We start from the raw sequence: 21,493 nt of genomic DNA on the forward strand, positions 1-21,493 counted from the left end.
TTGGGTGAAAACAAACCTGACTGGAAGAATCCATAGGAGAAGTAAAGATGTCGTTTACAAGACTCAGGTTACGCAACTTCTTTAGTGCTGTTAGTCCTTCTCGGTCCCTTACTAAGTTGAATTCAAAGAGGAGAGAGAAAGAGTCAAAGATCAGTTGCACAATTCGTCACACGTACATTTAACAAGATTCTAAGTTCCAAAGTGTTCGTCACTCTAGCTGAGTAGTCGGAGCAGATGGCTACCATTCAGAGGGCATGGGTTCAGTTCCGGCACTGCGAGGGATTTTTCCTTGTGGAAGGGGGGAAAGAAGTCCACTCGGACTCCTGATATCAATTGAGGAGCTCTTGAGTGAAAAGAAGCGGCTCCAATGTCTACAAGGCAAGAACGGTGCGCTGATTCGATGGCCCTCTATACCGCATCGCGATGACGCCGCTGGCTGAGTTTGACACGGCGGTCGGACGGTCCCAATTGGCCCATCTGTGTCCAGAGTGGCACAGCTTTCTTTCGCTTGTTTTGCATGTTCCAAAGTAAGTTATGATACGTACTCATTCCTCCAACATATATCTGAAGTAATGCTCACGTAAACCTGAAATTAAAGAAATACAGGCCCCCATGGAGGGACACCGACAGTCTTTCTTCCTGTGTACCTTCAGAAGATGATACTGTAAACTATGTACCCTCCACCACAAACAGCAAAGTACAGATGTAGACGGAGTATGTAAAGATCCGGTTCTCTGGCCGAAACTAAATCTACACTTGCCCCTTCCCCCCACCCCCTCCGTCGCCTCTCTTGAACATTATTAATCAATATTCGATTCTCTCAGCTGGTTAACCTACGACCTTAGCATATTTGCTAGTCCCAGTACAGATGGTGAAACGTCCCCTTAGAAAAATTATACAAGAATGTTTTTAAACTGACACACAATAGTTTTTAGCGCAACGCAATCTGACTTTCAATAATCCCTACAAGAGAATGGCCCTGACTAACATTAACCTATATGTTTCACAAATCGCTTACCTCACCAAAAATCTTCGTTACTCAAACTGCTGCAATACAGCGAGCGCCACTACTGCCAGCTAACTAAAAGATTCAAACTACGGAAGTCACTAACTACTGATAGGCACAGTTAGCAAATGAAAGATTTTAACAGAGAACAAACCTTTATAGTCATAATATGTATATCAGTTCATGACACCAATTCTTACAAATTTCAAAACTCCGCAATCTCTCTCCCCACGTCCACCACTGCTGGCGGCTCACCTCCAACTGCGCAACGCTACGCGCTGTTAGCATCCAGCTGCCGCTGCCCAACACTACAATGGCAGACAACAATGCAAACTACCCACAGACTGCACACAGCACAGCCAGTGATTTTTCATACAGAGCGCTACGTGGCATTACCAAAAAGAAAACCTAAACAGCCTACTTACAATGGAGTCAATAATACATGCCGGCACAAGTTTAACAACGTTTATGAGCATAGGCATCTGATAACAAATACTAAATTGCAGCCTGGAGAGCCCCGTGGGGTTTCAATGTTCTCCCACTTCTCTCGTTCCGGAAACTGCTTACATATTGCTCTAAAAATTGGATCGTTTTATCTGCTCACTCTGAATTTCACGTACATTTAAGTTCCGCTATGTCGAAGCCACTGCAGCTCTTTTTTTTTTTTTTTTTTTTCGCCGTTTCTGTATTTCAGCCGACTGTTTCGAGCAGTTTCAATCCTACTACGATAACTGAGCAGTCAGGCTCTTCACTATCGCGAATGATTATCGGCACACAGATAACACTGACAGAGCTCCCACACAGCAGCGCCGTTCCGTAGCCTACCGAGCAAACTCCCCCCTGGTTTTTACACCTGCCGCGTCCTGTTTCACTGGGCCTCTGAATGCTGCTGCAGCGTTTTCGTATCTTATCTAGTCGACATTTTGTCAAATCTACTACCAGTCACTTAATTAACAAAATTCCTTTATAAGAGACGCAAATGACAGAACATATACCTCTTTACCATTTTTATAACGACTTACTACAGTAAACGAGGCCGCTGACCTGAGGAAACGTGCTAGTTCTAAATCTGAAGGTAGCTAGCTCGAATATTTACCATCAGAATTAGGGTAGCGGGAGGTGGCGCTGGTGCATCGGTTTACTGTACTAAACTTTTCAGTATCTTAGTAATGTTATGTAGACTATCACCATAGAAAACCAATGGTAGTGATCCAGTTGGCTCACCTACGATGTGGATTTAAAGCTAACGAGCGGTTTGGTGAATTTCGATAGTAGTAGTTCATAGTTATGCCCTTGGCTTCAACTTATCCTTCGTACCAAATTATACTTTCGTCTGAATTGACGTTACAGGAAACCTAATAAGGAATAATAAAAGGGTGGTGAACGACTGACGTAAATTAGCAGTGCGGGAGGGCGTGGTCGGAAAACCCACGTTGCAAAACTGTTTGCTTAGAAGTTCCACAGGACCTGCGGCACTGACAAAAGGGTCGAAAACACCACGGCCGGAAATCCCACATAGCCGCCTATCCTATCGCCTTGTTAATGTGGACCGCCGAGTTTAATGACCCTGTCCGACAGACGGATCGTCCCACGACTGACAGTGAAAGGATTTGAGATTTATCCAGGGCATCAGAGCACAGTATGATGAGCACAAATTGCACGGCGCCCTCTCGCCTCCCCTATCCAGTTAAATACTGGTTGAGAAAAGCAACTGCACTGCCAGGATTATAATGGGCATTTGCTACCTACCATAGTTGCTTACGTCAGTACAATCGGCTATGAAAAAAATAAATAACTTCGGCTACAAACAATTTGAATATTAAGTGGAAGTTTTGTAAAGTAAAGGTGCTTAGTAAGCAATTAATGACTTACTAGCACTGTACCCGTACAATAACTCGTGGCTATCTCTTTGTCATACACCACAGACGTCGGCGCTTGGCAGTACGGGGACACAGTACGGGCTTGTCCGTCGAAAGTATCACTCACTAAAGCAGAATCGCAAACAGGACTCGCAAGTCCGCACTTGCTAACAACATACTGAAAGTTATATCATAAACACTAATAAATGCTATTTTCTCTCTAAACTGATGTTTATTTATTCACGACTAATTTGTTGTGGAAATTCACAGATGGAGCCTGATACTAGTTTTAAAAGCGACTATTTACCTGAGGAAACAGAAACAAAAAAGAGGATGGACGAAATGAAAAAAAGGAAAGATTGAACTAAACGTCTTGACCTTAAAGAACTGAGAACAGCAAAGAGATAGAAACCTTACAATTTTCCTCGTCAGAATCAGGAAGTCGTAGTCTCAAATACATTTTTATCTTACCTTCCTCCTCTGTATCAGATGCTGGTTAATGTTGTAGGGAACTGCGACGACAGATTCAGCCTCTCTGACTGACTGCTAGTCAACTGATAGAGATATTGTCTTTGGGCCAGTATTAGATTCCGCCGCATTCAACCTGTCAACAAAAAAATGGCGTTTGTCAAGAAAGCAGTACATGCCGCTGAAGGAAGCATAAGCATTCAAACACTTTTTTATCCACAATGATAGCTGACTGAGGAGCACTTTGCTCCTTACAAAGTGCTTTGCCATGTGCTACGTCTCGTAGTGCAACCCCGTCAGTTGGACTACGTTTCCGGTAGACATTCCAGCTATACCGTACGGACGCGGAATGAACTAAGGCTACAAGTAAAAAAGCGTAGCAGACGACACTCGTAGAACAATGCCTCTCATTGGATGGAAGAACGTAACAGTAGCTCTATTTCTCGTGACAGTTTTTCAAAACCCTTATTTTTATATTCAAATAATGTGAACTATTAATACGAAATCTTGTGTCACCCTTAGTCGCTCGTGAACAAAATTATACACATTTTTTGCTGATTCAATCACGACGTTGTTATTTAAGGAAACATGAGTACACAAGCTGTTTCAGAAAGAATACGGAATATTTCAGGAGGCGAAAGTATACACTAATTCGAATATAACATTCCATACAATATTAGTCCAATTTTTACATCTGTTAGAATACAGCCCAAAGAAATATTCACTCAAGGTGTTAAGCAAAAGCAAACAGTAAGTTCAGAGTTGATTTTCATAAACTCCATCTCCGCACTTTAAAATTCTCTACACCGTACCCAGTGTGGCTGTTCTGATGTTATCTTTGCGTTCTTTTATTGGGTTATAAATATTCATAATCTGAACGATAAATTTGTCTCTTCTGTTTCCCTTAGTGGCTAAGAAATATGTGACCGTTTCTGTCGATCGATCTTAAGAGGAAGTTACGTTTGAACTATGTCACCTAACGATCAGCAAGTACAGCGACCCAGTTATGCCAAAGAATCTACCCATTCTTGTATTCAAAGAAACCTCGTCAAATGATACTGAACGCTCGTTTTCAAAAAAGTCTTCTTAACGGGGCCCTGTGAGGCCATGCGGTAACATAACAGACTCAATCACAGTGGACTATCATATCACACCATCCATTTACAGAGAAGCTTTCTTGAAAATGTGTTTCCTCAATGGCACGCAAGTTTTCGTCGAACCGGCGACGTAGGGTTACGAGTGTCATTGATAGCGTCACGAGTGAATGCGGCTTCACCAATAAACCAGTATTTATGGGAATAACTGGCGATTTTAACTTAAAATCAGACCTGTTAAACACGGATTTTGATGAGTCTTAGATATCTTGTAGACGGACCTGCTCTGAGTACCTGACTAGCGGCTTTCACGCGACAGCCCCTAATTTTCGATAAAATCTTTGTTGAAGCTTTATGCATACTTCCTGTACCCGCAATATTAATCATATTTCCACCAAGTGAGCGCAGTGGGTAAGGTTTGCGCCTAATACGCCGGCGTTACGGGTTCCAATTTTGCCTGAGTACTTTCTCTTTCCGTTTTTCAGTTTTATCGTATAGAAGATCATTAAAAAGTATATGTCATGCAAAATTATTCATTGATAGTCGTTTTCGCAGTGGAAATTTCAGTAAATCGGTGATTACAGCCACACTTTCTTCAAATTACAGAATCGTCTTTTTCGGTATAGTTTGCATCGATTGCCATGTTAGAACAGAATTCCGGTTGGTACTTGTTTTGGAACCAACCGAAATAAAAATTCGTAGAGAACGAGGCACATTTAATGGAAGTTATCACCTTGCAGGCACAAGGATTTTTCAGAAGCGACACCGGAAAGCACATTTCGTTTAAATTCAAAAATAATGCCGTTTTTCCGTAGAACTTCGATGCGAACCACGCGTATTTGATCTCCCCTGCGAAGAAGGTGCTCTAAATTGATGCAGAATTGAAGAATGTATTTTTATGGAATGTTTCCTTTGAGCTATTTCTCTATTAGACTTAAGCAATTTTGAATTTTTTCCTTAATATTTTAACTTGTCTGTAAAAATAAACAGCTATGGCAAAGTGCTCTTCATTTTGGTGGGGTAATTTTTGTCCTGACGCAGTTATAGTATACTGTACTACGAATGAATGGCTGATTTTGCTCAGATCTTTCTTCTGCACATGGACGGATTTCGCTCCCTGTTCTGCAAGGGATCTACTGTGCGTCGACTGATACTGGCAACCGGATCGATCGATATTAATTGCACAATCGAGGCCAAATATAGGGATCAGTATTTTCGTCTGTATGCAGAATCTTTCCTCAGCTGCATATACTATTTAATGATATGAAACTGAAAAAAGAGTACACAGCCAGGAATGGAACCCCTACCGAAAGCACGGTAGCTGGGAACCTTAGCTGCTGCGCTACGCTCGCTAGGCGGTGCCCATAAAGCTTCAACATCGAATTTTCTGGAACTAGAGCAATCATCCCAGTCAGAAGTAGTGCAACGTCGTACTGAAAAGTGGGCCCATACTACTACAATCTTTGTAAATGTGTCTCGGTTCTACAATCACCAAAGTAACACCACATACTTTCTACTCCCCTTCTGGAGCTTTACTTTTTCTGTCAGGCAATGTATAAAGCCCCGATATATCGGGGGAAAATACTGATGTCCATTTACCAGATGAAATATTCGGTGTAAATTTATCGTCTCGTACGCTGTTGCCATTTCCATGTCCAGGGCGCTGAGAAACAGTCTGGCAAGCAACTTTCGAAATTGCTTGTACACCAAAGAGCAATGAGGTAGTTGTCTATGTTGCATCTGTATCTGAAACTTCGAAGAGTAATTCTTTTGTGAGGATAATCAACATTCCACAATATAACAATAATAAGATGCACATCTGAGTTATTGTCTCAAAAGTCAAACAAGAAATCTGGTGACACTATTACTTTTTCTGTACTTGTCCTACTTCGATTGGCTTGTCGCTGTTTTCCTCTTCATTTTAGTCTGACGTAATCTCCTTTTCAATGAATACCTGCTAAAAACCCTATGTCGTCAATAAACTGCAATTGTTTATTTTGTGCAACAGTGTAACGCTTCTGAACCAAATATAGTTGTCTTTATTCTGGAAACAACACATAGGATGCGGATAAGCCACTTTCAGTCCGCGTAAAGATTGGGTCTAGATTCGTATCTCGATCTGGAACATATTTTTAATATTGCACAAAGTAAAATCGAAATATGTTATTAAACAGTGGAGCTTTGTGTATGTAAATTACACTGCGACAACTGTTAGTCTCAGGAATTCAATGATAAAATTTGGAAGAACCGAGAATCAAAACAGTACACTGTCCGACTTCTTTCACTTACGCCCTTTCACTTGGATATTCTATCTGCTGATTTATCTTTTGTTTCTGTCGATGCTTCTAACTTACCACCTGTTATCGTGATACTGCAGAAGGATAGACTTCATTTTATTGATAAGCTTTGCCGGTAGAGAGTTAATCCAGCATGGTGTCTTTTAATGACATCACCACCAAGATAACTTTCAATACTAAACTTTTATTTCTTTGCGCATGCTTTTCCGGTGAAACATCAGCGGAAGTGACTTACTTTACCTTCTTCCAAGACTGATGGTTTCTCTCAAATGTGTTTGTTGTACATAACTGGCCGTGCTTGTAACGCTTGGTAATTTGTTTGTGTCGTAGTAGATAAATAGGGAAATGAAAGAAAAAGGGACGATATATTCGTGCTTGATACACAGCATACTCCGAGAAGCATGATATCTTAGCATTGTATTAAACAATATGTTATTCTGCCGTAAGAATGTATTTTTTCCTCTGCTGTATTCTTTTACGTGGTCATTAATGGGATCATTATAAATCTTTCAGTATTGTTTGTCGTTCTCTACGCGGTAAGAGGGAATCTTCTCTTGTGAAGAAGAATCTTGTTGAGTAAGAGGTCATTAGGAACGAAGCTCCTCGCATTTATTCCTGTCAAAGAAAAAATGGTGGGGGATAGATATGTATCATCCAAGTTTCTTATGTCTTATTTATCTGCAAAATAAATTTTGTCAAAAGAAAAGAATAGGACATACTGCGGAAGTTCTGACAAGGATGTTGAACGTCCGTATATTACTTTGTGTTTTTGATTACGAACAGATATGAAAGAGTTTTGGACAAGATGAAATGACCGTGTGGCGTTGATGGCCGGGAGGCCCCATTCGGGATAGTTCGGCCGCCGGATGCAAGTCTTTTTTCAGGTGATACCACATTGTGCGACTTGCTCGTCGGTGATGGCGGAATGATGATGAGGAGAGCACAACACCCCGTCCATAAGCAGAGAAAATCTCCAACCTGACCTGAAATCGAACCCGGGCCCACTGCATGATGAGGAAACACCTTACTACTCAGCTAAGCGGGCAGTGCAGAGTTTTGGCAAGTGATATTGTCGTGGTTTGGAATTGCAGTTAATTTAGAAACGATTAAGGTGATTATATGAGGAGCAATGAAATCAGGAGTGACGTTTCTAGTCCGATAAATTAAAATAGTCGTAATGAACAAAAGCGTTCGGTTGTAAAGAAATTCCTAAGCGTCAGATACAGTCACAATGTTGGATGGTAGAAACATCAATCAGAGAAGAGAATACTATATACATTCAACGAAACGATGGCAAGAATGAGTTGTGTGGTTAGTTATGGGAGAGCAAACGCAATTTGAGACTCCATCACGAGCAAGGTAGGGCAGTAGTAAGGCACTAGACTCACATTCGCGAGAACGGCGATTGAAATCCCCGGCTACCCATCCATAATGAGATTTTCCGTGGTTTCCCTAAATCGATTAAAATAAATGTGGAGATTTCTTCCTTGAAAAGGACACGGCCGAGATCCAGAGATCCAGTCCTGTCTTTCACCATTCGCATTTACGCTTCATCCCTACGGTCACATCGCAGACGTAGCGTTAAGTACTGTTCTTCCCTCCCATATTTTCCAGCATCTACGTACAAAGGCGTTTACTAACTATCGGATAAAAATTATTTTTGACAGCAATATCCACGCTATTCATTTCTTAAAATGGGACTACAAAAGTAATGGGAAATATTAGATAGCTGCATTAGTTCGTAGCGTTTTTGTTTTGCATTTTCGTATCCGGGTTGTTATAGGTTTATTTATCGATGTCATTTTTATTTGTAGTTTACTGTTGTTATATGAGTTTACATATTGCCATTTTGTCAATTGGAGATAATGATTGGAGCTGTGGACTCCAGAAAATGGAGTGTCAACTGGAGAAATCGGAACATTCCCGACATATACTTTTGTTTGAGGTCAATAGAGAGGTGGCAGCAGCCAGAAACATTTGCGCCGTGTATGTGGATAATGTCACAGGACAGAGTACAGCAAGAAAATGGTATTCTCATTTTTAAGGAGGATTGATTTGACATCAGTGACTCTCCACGTTTAGGAAGACCTTCGGGAGGTTGATGAAGATCGTTTAAACGCATTAATCCACAAATATCCACATCTGTGTACTCGAGAACTGGCAGATGTGATGAACTGTGATCATTCCACCACTGTGCCACATTTGGAAGCAGTGGAGAGCTTCAAAAATCGGGTGGGTAGGTACCGCATGCTCTGAGCCAAAACTACAAAAATCAGCACGTTGCCATATGTGCATCTCTGCTTGCTCGTCATCAATTGGTTCGTGAACAACACCGACCATTCCTATCCTGTGGCCGGTCGCGTTGGTCTCGCGGTTAAGGCGCTCAGTCCGGAACCGCGCGACTGCTACGGTCGCAGGTTCGAATCCTGCCTCGGGCATGGATGTGTGTCATGTCCTTAGGTTAGTTAGGTTTAAGTAGTTCTAAGTTCTAGGGGACTGATGACCACAGAAGTTAAGTCCCATAGTGCTCAGAGCCATTCCTATCCTGTGTTGTTGCTGGCAACGAAGAATAGTGCCTTAATGAAGAAAATGTTATGCACCTGATGGAGCAGCGACGATGTGGAGTACTACGAATTCCTTCCCCGACGTGTAATCATCACTGCTGACATTTATTGTCAAAAACTGAGACGTCTCCCAGACACAGTCCAAGAACAACGACCAGGAAGACTGCGTGAAGTGATGCTACTCTCCGATAACGTCCACCCGCATTCTGCAAGACTGACAAAATGCCGGCCGGAGCGGCCAAGCGGTTCTAGGCGCTACAGTCTGGAACAGCGCGACCGCTACGGTCGCAGGTTCGAATCCTGACTCGGGCATGGATGTGTGTGATGTCCTTAGGTTAGTTAGGTTTAAGTAGTTCTAAGTTCTAGGGGATTTATGACCTCAGAAGTTAAGTCCCATTCTGCTCAGAGCCATTTGAACCATCTGAACCGACAAAAAACATTGTACAGGAGTAAGGTGGGAAGTCATGCAGCACCCACCTTATTCACCTTATCCTGCACCCTCAGATTTCCACCTTTTCCTCTCTCTATTTATGTACCTTAAAGGAACTTCCATTCCAGATGAAAGTGCGTTCCGAACATGGTTTGACGAGTTCTTCGCCTCAAAAGCATGTGATTCCTACAGTCGTGGATTCGAAAAAAGTTACCCTAGCGTTGGCAGACTATTGTAAATAGTGAAGGAGAATGTATTATTGATGAGTAAGGTCTGGTTATATGTATCTGTTGTGTTTATTAAATTTATGGAGAAACGCTATGAACTCTTGCCCATCCCAATAGTATTGTGATCCATCAAAAAGAAGAGAGAGAAGAAACTCTTTTCGGTTATGTGCAGTTGTGATTAGCGTGGCTTTGATTTTATATCTATGGACTGCTCCGTGGTGGAATGTACTAGGCATATATTCATGATGCTAAATGAGACCCCATTTCAATACGTCAAAGACCTGTGTGATCCGTTAAGTAAGATCGCTGGACAAAATTTTGAACACCGCCTTAAGAGAGCACTGTGGTCACTATGGAGTAATGCAGATGGTGTAGAAATGATAGCAGGCTTCATGTCACCGTCCACCTTTGACTAAGTCAAAAAAAAAAAAAAATGGTTCAAATGGCTCTGAGCACTATGAGACTCAACTGCTGTGGTCATTAGTCTCCTAGAACTTAGAACTACTTAAACCTAACTAACCTAAGGACATCACACACATCCATGCCCGAGGCAGGATTCGAACCTGCGACCGTAGCAGTCGCACGGCTCCGGACAGCGCACCTAGAACAGCGATACCACCGCGGCCGACTGACTAAGTCATGGCAGTGACTTGCCAGTCGGCTGTGTCTGCCAGTCGGTTGTCACATGTACGACGTGGAGACGCGAAAGAATAACACAAGGGAGCTGTCGTCCCTGGAGGTGCGCATGACCTAACCCTGCACAAAGTTTCCCGATTTGTTGGTGTGTCGACGGCAGACGTCCAACAAGTGGTGTACCACTCGCAGCACGGCGTAAGAACAGTGGTCGAAACTGACAAGGACGAGTGTCACACCTTGGCAGTCGGTTACAAATCCGACAGGAGTTGTTGCTATCAGTGAATACAAGTCAATAAACCACTTTCCGAGCGGACATTGCAGAAGAAACTGCGTGCAGTTGACATTTCGAGTGTGGTACCTTGAAAAAGGTTATTGCTCAGACCGACACTTAAAGCTGCGTTTCTTCAGTGGACAAAAGGAGATAGAAACAGGGCAGCATCTGACTCGAAGCGTGTAGTGTGGTCCGGAGAATCGCGATTTTGTCTCTTTTCAAATTTCGCGAGGCGTCTCGTGTATCGACGGGCCTAACCCGCAGTATATGAAGTGTGTAGTTCCGGCTACAGGAGGTTCACTGATGTTTTGCGAATGTTTTTCGTACCGTGAGTTGGGATCATTCACACAGTCCATCGTAAACAGGGATCAGGATGTTTATGTCATCATTAGCATTTGTTCCACATCTATATCTGCAAATACAAACCGCAGGCCACCGTACGGTGCGTGGAGGAGGATACCCTTTAGCACAACTAGTCGTTTTCTTTCATGTTCCACTTGCACATATGCCTCTGTTTGAACCCTGGTTTCTCTTACCTTATCTTCGTGGTCCTTACGAGGAATGTATGTTGGTGGCAGTAGTATCGTTCTGCAATCAGATTCAGATGCTGATTCCCTCAATTTTCCCAACAGTGTTCCTCGAAAAGAACTTCACCTTTCCTGCAGGGATTCCATCCGAGATGCTGAAGTATCTCCGTAAGACTTACGTGTTGTTCGAAACTACCGGTAACAAATCTAGAAGCCTTCCTCTGAATTGCTTCGATGTCTTCCTTCTGCCCGGCCTGGTGCGGATCCCATCACTCGAACAATACTCAAGAATAGGTCACACCAACGTCCTATTTGCGGTCTCCTGTACAGATGAACAACACTTTCCTAAAACCTTCCCAATAAACCAAGTCAACCATACTCCTTCCCTACTACAATCCCCAAATGTTCGATCCATCTCACATCGCTTTGCAGCGTTACGCCCAGAAATCTGAAAGACGCGACTGTGTCAAGCACCACACTACTAACGCTGTATCTAAACTTACGGGTTTTTTTTCTACCCCTCATCCGCATTAACCTACATTTTTGTACATTTGGAGCCAGCAGCAGTTGATCTCACCGGCTAGAAATTTCGTCTAAGTGTCTTGTATCATCCTACAGTCAATCATCTTCGACAGCTTCCCGTGCCCCACAGCATCATCAGCGAACAACTGCAGATTGCTGTCCATCCTATCCTCCAAATCATTTACGTATTGGAAACAATAGCGATCATGTGATACTTTCCTGGGGTACTCCTGCACTCTTGACGACGCCCTTGTTCCCGATGAACACTCGCAGTCGAGAACAACAAACTGGGATCTATTACTTCTACATCTGCATGATGGCTATTGTGTAGGTATTATAATTGTTTCCCTGAGACATTTAAGTCTCTTCATTATCTACGTTAACGATAGAAGCAGAAGAAGTGAATAAAGCTGGTACTGCTGCAGGGACTCTAACGCGGGTCTTCTTGCTTGCTAGGCAGAAATGCTAACTATTACACCACCGCAGTACAATGGTCAACATTGCTGCATGTGGTAGTTCGTGCAGCAATGTTGACCATTGTACTGCGGTGGTGTAATGGTTAGCATTTCTGCCTAGCAAGCAAGAGGACCCGCGTTAGAGTCCCAGCAACAATACCAACTTTATTCATTTCTTCTGCTTCGATCATTATCGTAGATTGTGTAGATAGTTCCGTCTCCCAGGACGACAAAGCCGTCTTCACAGGTTCTCTGCGGATACGTTCCTGGTTTCACGAAGACTCACGCACGCAACTGCACCTCGACTGCCTCGTCAAATCAACCGATCTTAATCCCACAGAAACTGTCTGTGACTGTTTAGAAAAAACGGTGAAACGTAGTAATCAACGTCGCAGCAATTTGGGTGATCAAAGGGACCTAGGCATCAATGCGTCGCTTCAGCTGGATTTGCGATACCTGAACAGAATTGTGGACCTCCGTTCTTAGCAAATTGAGGCCATTATCAACGCAAGAGGCGGAGGTACGTAGTATGATAGTGATGCCCCCTTGAGGAGACCTATTATTTGTCTGGTGTGCTTACATCAGAAGCGAATCCACACATCAGTGTTTTGTTACTCGTTTGATGTCAACTTACTTTCGGAATATGGATGTGCGGGATTAAAATCCACGACCAGTGTAGTTTATTCGTGATTTCCCTAAATCGCTGTAAGGCAAACGCAGCACATTTCTTTCGAAAAGATACCCCGTTTTGTTCAATTCGAACTTACGCTCCGTCTTTGATGACGTCGTCATCGACGGGCCGTTAATCTTAATTTTCCCTTTTTAAATGTTCATGACGTGACGGAAGAGAAAGCTTTCCCGCTGAATACTAGTTGAGCCAAGCACTGTCTCCTGTACGCGATATGACGCCTCAAGTTGCACCGGATAATACAAAAAGGAAAAGAGGTTGATTGTTTGAAAGTGAGAGAGACATATTTGTAGGCTCATTTATGCAAGGATGGCCGCGGCGTGGAAGCGCGCGCGTGTGCGCCTCCAATTCTCAGTTTCCCTGAGCGAACCTGATAGCCACAATCATCGCGCGGCCTCGCCACGCCTCCTGGCTGCACGGCGAAACAAAAGCCCCGCTGTGGAGGCCGGCTGCAGTGTGTGGTGCGCCCACTAGCGTGACGGCGCTGTCTGGCCGCTGGTGAAACTTCAGACTCAAGTCTGCGGGACAGAACTGCCGCAGTCGTCCCTAACGGCCGAGATGTCGCGTCCGAGGCCGCTTCAGGAAGCTCTGTTGCGACACTGGCAGCTACCGCTCCGCCTGAGACAGCGAAACACATTAGCTGATGTGTTCGCGCCTCCGTTCAGCGAAAATTTGTGTCCAGGTCTGAGAGCCGATATTTGTGTGCTGTGTGTATTGTGTGTGTGTGTGTGTGTGTGTGTGTGTGTGTGTGTGTGTGTGTGTGAGGGGTCTGTGAAAAAAAGGGGGGGGGGGGAGAACGAAAGATGGGCGCCATTGAGAGATCAACATGTCTCTACCACCACAGCGAAGCATAATAAAATGTTCGCACGCATTTTCGTTTGATTCCATAGCAGTGCAGACTACGATTGTTAGAGATCTGCACGGATGCGGAAAGAAACAGATCGCAGACGTCAAGTAGTTAGCTTGGACCTCGGTCAACATAACCTCATTCAAACGTTAGTCGATTTGTGTCTGCATCATAAAGTTGTTCTTGATTGAAAATGTCAGTTTACGAGCCTAATTCTCGTCATTTGCGGGAGGTGTTACTGTTTTGTTTCAATATGAAGAAAACAGCTGCTGAGTCTCATCGAACGCTCTCAATTACGTATGGTAAGGACGCTATTAATGAAAGAACGTGTCGTGGGTGGTTTCAACGCTTCAAGAACGGGTTATTTTAACGTCGTAGACCGGCATAGTGGTGGAAGAGAGAATGTTTTCGAAGATGCGGAATTGGAGACATTGCTGAGTGAAGACTCGCGTCAAACTGCAGAAGAATTGGCACGATTAGTGGGAGTGACACAGCAAACCATTTCAAAACGTCTCAAGGCTATGGGCATGATTCAGAAAGAAGGAACTTGGGTCTCGTGTGAGCCGAAACCAAGAGACGTTGAACGGCGTTTGTGTGTTTGTGAACAGTTGCTTCAGAGGCAGAACCGGAAGGGATTTCTGCAACGCACTGTGACCGGGGACGAAAAATGGATTCATTACGATAACCCTAAACGCAAAAAATCATGGAGATATCCCGGCCACGCTTCCACGTCGACGGCCAAACCGAATTTTCACGGATCCAAGATCATGCTCTGCATTTGGGGGGACCAGCTCGGCGTCGTGTACTATGAGACGTTAAAACCAATTGAAACAATCGTTGGTGCTCGTTATCGAACGCAGTTAATGCGTCTGAGCAGAGCATTAATAGACAAACGGCCGCAGTACAGCGATAGGCACGATAAAGTGAATTTGCAGCTCGACCCCACGTTGCAAAAGAGGTCCAAACGTACCTAGAAACGTTAAAATGGGAAGTCCTACCCCACCCGCCGTATTCTCCAGACACTGCTCCCCCTGACTATCACCTGCTGAGATCAATGGCGCACGGCCTGGTTGACCAACACTTCCGATCTCACGAAGAAGTCACAAGTTTGATCGATTCGTGGGTCGCTTCAAAAGATGAGACAATTTTTTTTTTCACGTGGGATTCGTACACTGCCCGAAAGATAGGAGAAAGTAATGACCAGCGATGGAAAATACTTTGTATGATACGTGTGTAACCAATTTGTTTCATTAAAGCATCAAATGTTTGGGTAAAAAAGGAGGAAGCAAAGTTTTACACCTTGTCTTTATTTATTTTTGCTACTACTAGTTTCGATCAAAGGCGATCACCTTCATATCCAAAAGCAAAGTAATATATATATATATATATATATATATATATATATATATATATATATATATATATATATATATATACAGTATTTTGCAATAGGTAGAAAAGCATTGAAGGTAACTGTTGCATTGGGTTCGTAAACAAGTTCGTAGCGGTTTTGTTTTGCAAGTTGGTATTTCGATTGCTGTTGGTTTATTTAGCGATTACCATTTTATCTGTAGTTCACTGTTGCTATTTAAGTTTACATATTGTCATTTTATCAATTGGAGATAATGAGTGAAACTGTGGATGCTAGAAAATGGAGTGCCAGGTGGAGACTTCGGAACATTTTCTCGTTTGAATGTGGATCGTTTTGACATTAATGATTCTCCACGCTCAGGGAGACTTTCGGTGTTTGATAAAGATCGTTTAAACGCATTAATTCGCAATGATACACGCCAGTGTAATCGAGAACTGGCAAATGTGATGAGCCGTGATCATCCTCACCAACGTGCGATATCTGTATGCAGTATGCTAGTTCAAAAATCGAACGTATGGGTACCGCATGCTCTGAGTCAAAATCACAAAAATCAGCTGGTTGTCATGTGTGCGTCATCAATTGGCTCATGAACAACATTGACCATTCCTGCCTTTATCGTTACTAGTGACGAGTATTGATATGTTTATACTAACATAAAGAAAAGAAAGAAGTGCCTGAGTCCAAACAAAGCAGCAACTCCCCGTAGAAAGACCTGCGTGCATCAACAAAAGATAACGTTACGCATCTGGTGGAACAGCGACGGTATGGTCTACTACGAATTGCTTTCCCGTGGTGTAACCATCACTGCTGTCATTTATCGTGAACAACTGAGACGTCTTCCATATGGAACCCGAGAACAACGGCCACGAAGGCAGTGATGTTACTCCACGATAACAGCCGCCCGCATTCTGCTAGACTGAAAAAAAAAAAAAAGCCATTCCGCACCCAGCCTATTCACCTTATCTTGCGCCCTCACATTTTCACCTTTCGTCTCTCTAGCGAACAATATTCAAGGAATTTCCTTTCAGGGTGATAATGTGCTCCGAACATGGCTCGACGAATTCTTGCCTCAAAACAACTCGATTTCTACAGTCGCGGAATTGAAAAGTTGGCCAGACTGTTATAAACACTGACGGAGAAGACATTGTTGACGACTTACGTCTCTGTTATGTTTATTAAACTTACGGGAAAACGCTACGGACTTAAACACCAACCCAATATACACGTACGTAGTTTCATAAGCAACCTCTTGTGTTCAGTAGAACTACACATAAGAATGCTGTAGTGTGTAGTTCCATTTGGACGAGACTCATTGCTTAGGCAATAGCATCGGTAAATACAGCAGTTATACTTTTCTATTTATTGTAAAATTATATAAATACTTTCCAAGTTATCAAGGAAACTAATTGCTATATCATTTCATTCAGGAAATTCCGGATGACATCTGCTGGCGATTCATTGGAGATGGTTCAAATGCCTCTGAGTACTATGGGACTTAACATCTGAGGTCATCAGTCCCCTAGAACGTAGAACTACCTAAACCTAACTAACCTAAGGACATCACACACATCCATGCCCGAGGTAGGATTCGAACCTGCGACCGTAGCAGTCGTGCGGTTCCGGACTGAAGCGCCTAGAACCGCTCGGCCACCGCGGCCGGCTGATTCATTGGAGACCTTCTGCCAATCGTGAACATCGTCTTCCTCGTCAAAATCATCTCCATCACCATCATCAACCTCATCAAAATCGTCTTCTTCTCCTCCTTCAATATCCACCATGTACTTTACTTCCTTTGGCATTAATGTCTTCGTCTTCTACATCTTGATCTGCCTTGTTCTACTTTCGGAATAGCTGTCCCAATCTCTGAAACGTTTGAGAAGAAGGTTTAAATGCTTTTCCCAGTACAGAGTCAGCTTAAGATTGCCTATTTTGCAGCAATATTTCATGAAGATTCTAATAAAACTAGGCAAGATTTTTTTGTGTCGAATATAAGGCACAGCTGGGTTAGGGGCAGATTTTGAGAATAAAAAATATCTCCGTTAAGTGTTGGTAAAAGACTGTGTAATTATAGTGTGTGTGTGTGTGTGTGTGTGTGTGTGTGTGTGTGTGTGTGTGTGTGTTTGCGTGTTTTGTATATTGTAACGGGGAGCTAGAAACGGGAGAGGCTTTATCCCGCCGTAGCCATCAGTGGTTCACAACCCCACAACAGGCTACAGCAGTCCACCCGCCCCATCGCCGCCCCACACCGAACCCAGGGTTATTGTGCGGTTCTGCCTCCAGTGGACCCTCCTCCGCCCCCCCCCCCCCCCACCCCCGACCCCCCCGGGGAACGTCTCATACCAGACGCCAGATGAGGGTAACCCCAATTGCTTGCATGGTAAAGTAATTATGGTGTACGCGTACGTGGAGACAGTGTTTGCGCAGCAATCGCCTATATAGTGTAACTGAGGCGGAATGAGTGGAACCAGCCCGCATTCGTCGAGGCAGATCACCTTAAAAATCAAGCCGCTAGCCGGTCGAGTGTAATTATTGTACTCAACATTCTCTGAAATATTGTTTCACTGTGCTCGTTCTGGATGATGTCGCAAAATTAAAAATTAATTCACCGTAAAATATTCACTCAAGTACTTTATATAAAATATTATTACCAGCAGAATCAGTTTTCATTTTTCAAGAGGACCGCTGTAGTGTTATGAAAAGTATTTCATATTATTAGTGGTTTTCCTAAGTGAAGACCCAACTATTACTTCTTTTGCTCTTTCCTTATCTGTTTCTTTAGACGTTGTGCCTCTGTTTGTCCACTTCTTGTAATTTCTCATGTTGCTTTCACAAGGAGAATTAGGTTGTTGTTACGCATAACAATTACAAACAAAATGAAACAAACTGCCCATATGTCACAATTTTATATTTTGTTACCGATGTGTATCGCAGCATACTCGGCGAAATGTGACATGCTTGGAGACTGCGCCAGTGCTTACACACGGAAGTCAGCAAGTCTAATCGGGATATCAACTAAGCAATTTGAAACTTGTTCTAGCAAGTTCCGACTTGTTCCAACATGTGAAAGCAAATAGTCTGCAAGTTGAGACTCATCACGCCAAGAGTATTACAATAATGTTGCCTCACTAAAATAAACATTAAATAAAGAGAGAGTGGAAATTTACTGTGATGTGTAAGTCAGGGACATAAAATTTGTTATGAAAATCCAGATGATGAGGCAAACGTGGAAATATTGTAAACAATTTGTTGATATTGTTTGTATACGCAAAATAAATCAACTAGCCCCCTCTTAAAATGTATCGGATTGCCCTGAAAACAAATACCTTTTCCCAAAAAATGTGATTTTAAAACTAGGGCAGCCACAGCTAAATAGTTACACATGATTGATTGACAAATTCGTGCTGTAGAACAGGTGTTTAAATATAGATGTTAAAACTATTAAAATATAAAACTGAATGAATAGTCCGAAAGTCCGCTGTAGCTGTATTTATTTAAGCCGATATAGACTTACATAATCGGTTTCGCAACTTTCAAGTTGCATCCACTAGTGTATACAAATGCCATCTCATACGGTACAAGGAAATGTTACAGAGTGCCGCAGAGCAATATTTGGAGTGGCTAGGCTTGTCGCGTGATAGATAATGAGCTCATGGTATGCTGCCATCTAGGAGTTTGTCATGTCCCTGCATCTAGACAAGCACGTGGTCATTCCACTGCATGTCGATCCGTACGCATACTTCCAGATGGGACTGCTGATTGCTCGGAGATCGTGTAATCATACAATAACGGGAATATCGGCGTATTGATGCGCAATAAAAATTTGCCAGTTATCTTATTTTGTCTTTCAGTTTCAGATTTGTGTTGTGGCAATATTGTTTATATGCTAACATGCGATAAAATTTTAAATTCCAGATTGAGCTTCTACAGCAATACAACAAGGTTTCTAATAAAACGAGGTGCTCTACTTTTCCTGTATAACAGCTTTCATTAGAGGCCAGTACAATTCATCTATGTGCAACAGAATTGTCCGCAGCTCGTGGTCGTGCGGTAGCGTTCTCGCTTCCCTCGCCCGGGTTCCCGGGTTCGATTCCCGGCGGGGTCAGGGATTTTCTCTACCTCGTGATGACTGGGTGTTGTGTGATGTCCTTAGGTTAGTTAGGTTTAAGTAGTTCTAAGTTCTAGGGGACTGATGACCATAGATGTTAAGTCCCATAGTGCTCAGAGCCATTTGAATCATTTTTTTGCAACAGAATTCCGCATGCGTCTACGATGTACTTGTGAGGATTTCCAGGCGACTTTACGCCCATATTGATGGGTCTTAATAACTGCCTTTGTCTTTAATAGACCGACCGAAGCTATAAACACACATCATAATGCTTCTAATTTCGTATCTAATGGCTGTGTAGTAGTTTAGAGTCTCATTACACAAGAACCATTAAACGGTTCATTGCATTCACACGCACAATAAACTGCAATTAAGTCAGCATTTCGACTCTATATTAAGAAAATATCTTGACGTCATTCGTGCTCTGTGATAATTCTAATTCATTCTTTTTTTCGTAAAGTCCAGTGATTAACGTACGCACTGGTGTCATGAATGTCGCCAAATCCTCTGCGATTCACGATGAACAAGGCCTCTAGGAAGGTGAAGTGGTACCCCTGTCACTTGAACGGACGTTCCAGTACATGGGCATTACCTTTACCCCCCACGATCACACGCACAGCAGCGACTAATTTCCATCGTCTGCTATACTTCATCTGTAAAAACGCCCGACAGAACCTCCCGCGCCTCCAGGATGAGTTTCATAATCTTTATGTTGCATCAAAATTGGTCCACGTCGCGCAAGTTCTCCCTCTGCCGACGGCGACTGAGCGCAACCCTCACGCGGCGTTTGGCTATTATCTTACGGCTGGTTGCAAGACACTTACCTTGCCCCCAGGGGATGGTGGCCTCGGGACCGTCAACGTTCGTATGTGAGCTGGGGTCATGAGAAGACAGTGCACTGGATGGGGCACATACCTGACATGAGGTCCAGCTGCCTGCGTCCACCGTGCCACCAGTGTCTGTCGACCACATCGTCGACTTCTCTTACACTCATACCAGTCTCCCAGATACGCGTCCGCCCTGGAGCAAAGATTTTTACAGTCCCTATGACGCTGTTGTCCCCGGAATGTGATGGAGACCAAATATCCCTCCGTCCGGTGGCCCATAGTTTGGAAAACCATCGGCCAGCCCTTCCTCCCTACAGATGTCCGGACACTGTGGTATCACAAAGTCAACAGGAAATTTGCCACAGAACAGCGACTGCACAGCATTGGTTTGTCGGGTTCCCCTCTTTGTCTCCTGTGTCAGGAACTCGACACTGATGACTACCGTCTGACCTGCGCCTTTTCGCAAAATGTCTGGCGTTTCATGCAGAAAATCATTGCATGTTAACTCCGAGTGCTACCAGACTCGATCGAATCGCGAATGTTTCTATACAAAGAGTACAAACATTTTCCCACCGCCAAACATCATGCCGTTACGTGGGTCAATGGGGCGACGGTCGGTTACCTTTTCCGTGAGGAATCTAAATCCCGCCTCGACTTCTGGAACTATTTACGAACAGCCCATGCAGCGCTGGAAAACAAGCCACGTTACCGACCACTATTTGCTAACTATCATTGAGGGGCCTTGGAGGAAGAGGAGATTAGTGTTTAACGTCCCGTCGACAACGAGGTCATTAGAGACAGAGTACAAGTTCGGATTAGGGAAGGATTAGAAGGAAATAGACGGTGCCCTTTCAAAGTAGCCATCCCGCCACTTGCCTGAAGCGATTAGGGAAATCACGGAAAACCTAAATCCGAATGGCCTGACGCGGGTTTGAACCATCGTCCTCCTGAATGCGAGTCAAATTTGCTCTGCGCGCCACCTCGTTCGCTGAGAGGTGTTTGTTGGATTTTTGGATTTCCACTAGTTTGGGCGCTCGCTGTCTGGAGCCGAGGGCTCCTACTCCCCCGCCCTCTCCGGCGGTGTCTGACTTTAAGCCGCCTCCGACCTCCGCAGATGGGAGAGCGTGCCGAAAATGCAAGTATTTTATTTCTTTTTATCGTTTCCTTTACCAAGTCTTTCTGTTTTTTCTATGCCGATGGCGTATGTTCCAGGTAATTTCATAATAATAGTCAAAATTACAAAAAATGAAAACAAATAAACAATAAGAGAGCCTCCCACTTCGGTTGATTCCTGTGCC

At 43.5% G+C, this 21,493-nt stretch overlaps 1 protein-coding gene across 1 annotated transcript in view; it reads right to left on the reverse strand.

The window, feature by feature from the left end:
* The window catches only part of LOC126322655 (inositol polyphosphate multikinase-like), a 347,524-nt gene that overhangs the window by 247,338 nt on the left and 78,693 nt on the right, over window positions 1–21,493 (reverse strand). Inside the window, exon 2 of the mRNA XM_049994513.1 lies at window positions 3,337–3,469. The gene's annotated coding sequence lies outside the window, so the exon portion shown is untranslated. The remainder of the gene's footprint in view (window positions 1–3,336; window positions 3,470–21,493) is intronic.

This window comes from Schistocerca gregaria, chromosome 2 (assembly GCF_023897955.1).
Source record: "Schistocerca gregaria isolate iqSchGreg1 chromosome 2, iqSchGreg1.2, whole genome shotgun sequence".
In the NCBI taxonomy this organism is placed as follows: domain Eukaryota; kingdom Metazoa; phylum Arthropoda; class Insecta; order Orthoptera; family Acrididae; genus Schistocerca; species Schistocerca gregaria.